The following is a 4,392-nucleotide window of genomic DNA, read 5'->3' as shown; positions in this document are numbered from 1 at the left end:
CCTTCTACTGTTTGTTCCCCGTGCTAGGTGGAAGCGGGACGAGACGTGATTGGCTGGTGTCACCTTACTTGTCACACACACAGGCTGGGAGGGAGGAGTCGGCCGTGCGCGCATAAGAGATGCGAGTTGTCAGCGACGGATTGCATTTCTCCTCATCTGCGTATCAGCTGACACGAAGATGAACGAGGAACCGTCCTGCATGTTTCAACAGGTCCGAGAGGGAAAAACTGCAGCTGATGATGCAGAGAAACAAACGCATAGAAAAACAACACCAAGGCACCCAAAGCCACTTTTGCAGAAGGTGAGATGTGGGGGGGAAAAAAAAAAGACGTATATGAATTTTGCTGTCGAGAACAATCTAACAGTCCGAGGGAGAAAAGGTCGCGCTGCACCTACACATGCCCCACGGGCGCTGTGCAGTGATGTAATTATGGCAGCGATGGGAGGAAAGTGACATTTTTCACACGCAGTCTGACACGTTTCGGGACGGCAAGACCCCGTTTCACACACACACACACACACACACACACACACACTGCGTGTTGTGGCCTAGCTGCGGGCTCTTTACGACCTCTTAAGTCCATGCACCCAAAATATGGGCTGCTAAGAATAAGCTCTGACATTCCCTGTTCATGCGTGTGCGACCAAGGTAACCCATTACAGCACTGAGAGAGGGCGTGAATAAAAATAATTTTTAAAAAAAAGAATCAGAGGGGGGCTATTGTGAGGCCTAATTGTGGCCTATTTGTAAGCGAGCTGCTCTTTCTCTCCAGGCAGGTCGGCGCTCAAGCATCTCATTTGTTCCTCCGTCTCTTTTAACGCCCACCAGGACATCTAAACATAGACCCGCAGAGCTGATGACCCACTCCTCCACTACTTCTTATTATCTATTACTATCCGGGCTCCTCTGATGGGCAACAGGATGATGTAACGGCCACCGGGTGCCCAGCGGGGCGGGGGGGGGCTTGGTTACGTTTCAAGACTACGGACCGTATTCCTCACATCTACCCGTGCACAATACCGTCCGTTGTCTCATTGAATTGGATCAGAAGCACCGCGAGATGCAGCAATGTGCGGCACTCATTTAAAGAAAAGGAAACGGTGAAACACACACCAGTGAGCAAACACACGGCCTCAGTCTCTGGAAGACAGACACCGGTGTATCGCACTGTAGAGTCTTATCAGTCATAACGTTTCCACAAACTGACCGCAGAAATGTTACTATGCATGGTGGACGTGTGATGGTTAATGGCGACCTGCTGGAACTTCCATCACAATCCTTGTTTTATTTGGTTTTTATTTTGGTTTTTGTTTTTGTTTTTTGCTCTCACAAGACGAAGTGAAACAGACGGAGATTTTTCCCCTTTTCAAACCACTTCGGTCTGTACAGAGATACAGCCGAAACCCTCAAACGCTGGTGCGATAAGATCACGAGAGACACCGTAACGCGCCTTGCTGTGCGTAAATGCGCGCGACAGAGCCGGAGAAGAAAACGAATTAGACCACACATGTAAAGCCGAGCGGGTAATTTTCACTGTGAGTGCATCATACGGGGTCCTAATAAGTACCGTACCTGTGCTCATTCAAAATGTGCCAACTTTATCAAAAGGGGGGGGGGGGGGGGGGACGCTGTGGAAGTGGGAAGACACAAAGACATAACTTGAAAATAAACTGGGGGAAATGTGCAGCATTGCTCATCACGCGTTCAACATGTGGGAGGACAGGCATTCGTCACTTTTTGCTCATGTTAGGTCTGTGATGTTGCAGCTCGAAGCGCAGAAGACTGTAATCTTCTGTACCTCCTCTTTCCCTGCAGTGCGCACTCAGCTCCTATTTCATAACACATCAAAGTTGCGGTAAAGCCACAGCTTATGTAGCCCGATCAGCCCCTCTCCCCTCTCTGCGTGCCACACGGTACTTTGTCCGGTGCTTCAGCGCCACCGAAAGGAAGGCCGGGGTGCAGGCAGCTGCGGGAGGCGCGGGAGTGCGGAGAGCCTGTTGCGCAGTACAGCGGCTGCAGAGCCGAGAGACCGCATGGTTGTGTCGGGGGAGCCTGAGCAGATTCCTTTGTCTTGTTCTCAGGAGCGAGAGAAAAGGTAGAAATAAAATGAAGACGGAAAAAAGGAATAATACCTTCCATTTGAAAAACAGACCCCATGCACAGTTTACATCCAACATTTGAAAATAAGTTTGCCAGTACATAGAACCTGTTCTTGTTCGTCATGGTAGAGCCACGATGAGATTACAAGCCACCATTCACCTCCGAATTTGGTCAGAAAAGTGTGGCTGATGATGAATATGAAAATACATGATTGTGTGAAGATATAAGCTATAGTTCAGTTTCACACATGTAGAAGAATGATGTTAAAGTAGTAAAGTCAGACAAGACAAGGCTTCATCATTTATTCTGAAAAGAGATTTGTCATGTTGCAGGTGAGTATTTGTAAATAACTGGTCTACATACCTAAGTCAAGAAGGATTTAAAGTGACAACAACCCAAATCTGTCTTTTTACCACTATAAGCCTTAACGGTATCTGTAAAACCTGTGCATGGGGGTTCAACCATTTAGGGATTTTTTTTTTCACTTGCACTGTACAGTCTTCATGAGCACAGCCTTCAAAGGGTGTTCAAGACCAGGAGATGTGAGCAACATGTCTGGGAAAGAGTAGTGGAATTAAAGCTGCTACAAGGACAATTCTTTGTTGATTCTGGCGGCCTCTGTGGACAGAAGTGGTATTGTAGTGGTATCATGTAATAAATGTCTTGAACTGGCTAGCATGTTTTTGAAAGTGAGTGAAATAAAGATGCGACATGTTTTTAATACTACTTTACATCATAAAGGAGACCTGTAGTGCTTTTTTTCCTTTCCGTCAGTGTTTTATACACTGCACACGCAAAAAAGCCTCGAAAGGTAGAGAGTTCACACCAATAAGAGCTCCTCAACAGGAAACCCCTGCTCGTCTGGATTGCACTGCGTCACCATGTCACACATTTGCATCATTTCCATCTAGCAGCCAGTTTGGTTGCTCTGTTCGGCTGGCTCAGGCGTGTGGGAGGTGACCAATCAGAGCAGGCTGGGTATTTGGGAGGTGGGGTCTTAAAGAAACAGGAGCTAACAGAGCATTTCATACTGAGGGGGAATACAGTGCTGCAGTACTGTAAACTGTAATCTGATGTGTTTTCTGAGCAGTAAAGGATGTAAGTCTGTTATAGGAGTATTCAAAAATAATATTACAACCAGAAAATTAGCATAATATGTTTCCTTTAAGTTAAGATTGTTTTTTCTGTTAGACTGGTGGTAAAAACTTTTCTTGTTGATTTCAGTTTGTCACAATGTATTCCAATGAAGTTTTCACTGCAGAAAAAAGTATTTAGAGATAAAAAATGAAAAAAAAACTTCTTTAACTACTCCTGCAGAATAATCCTTCCCCCTTCTTGGCTCAAGTACACCATCCCGTAGGTGAGCAGCCTTACAAAACATCCATCAGCACTGCACTGGGTTTTAAATGACACAACTGAATGTGGTTCCATATATTTTTAGTGTGTGGCATAACAGCGGACACTGGAACATTTCTGACCCCCTGAGATGAATAACACACATTGCATTTGTAGCTACATCACAAAAGGAGGAAAGCCCACAGCCTTTCAGCTAAAGAACAAGCACAACCAGACTGACTGGGAGGAACAAGACAACAGAACAAGCTACCGACAGCACAAGCAATCAAAGTGTTGGAGCCAAACTTGGAGGTCAAAGGGCTTTTGACCTAGGGTGACAGAGTTAGCTGTTCCAGGCTGCAGTGAGCCGACAACGACACAGAACATCAAGCCAGCAAGGTTAAGGTCACAAACACAACTGGAAAAAGTCCTCAGTGTTTCCTTAAATATATAGAGTGATTTCAATCCTGCATATATTGACACACCATCTCCAACTATGGTCTCTCATTTGGTAGCTGTTGTACAAATTTGAACTTGTCCGTGGTTTGCAGAAATGTAAGCTGCATTTTAATACGGCAACATGGCCCGAAAAGTACTTCACCTTTTTCATATAGTTATCCAAGTCTTATATGCATACAATTCTAACTTGTACAGTTACAAGTAACTACAGCTGGGAAATCAGTGTGGTGGAGTTAAAGGTATATTTGCCTCAACAAAGCAATAGAGGTAGAAAGTTGCATGAAAAATAAGTAATCAATAATAAGTTCCTCAAAATACCACAGTGACTGTGCGTAAATACTTTATATATGATGTAATGAGAGCAGATGACGAAAGAGATGAGTCGTGGTTTCTGATTGCTGACTCCTTCATACCCATAAATATAACTTCAGTACTGGACAAAATAGTTCAGACCCCTTGCAACTCACCCCGAGCTGTTGAGTCTCGCTCAACCAAAT

Source organism: Acanthopagrus latus, chromosome 2 (assembly GCF_904848185.1).
Source record: "Acanthopagrus latus isolate v.2019 chromosome 2, fAcaLat1.1, whole genome shotgun sequence".
NCBI classification, from domain to species: domain Eukaryota; kingdom Metazoa; phylum Chordata; class Actinopteri; order Spariformes; family Sparidae; genus Acanthopagrus; species Acanthopagrus latus.
Note: the sequence above shows the minus strand (reverse complement) of the source record.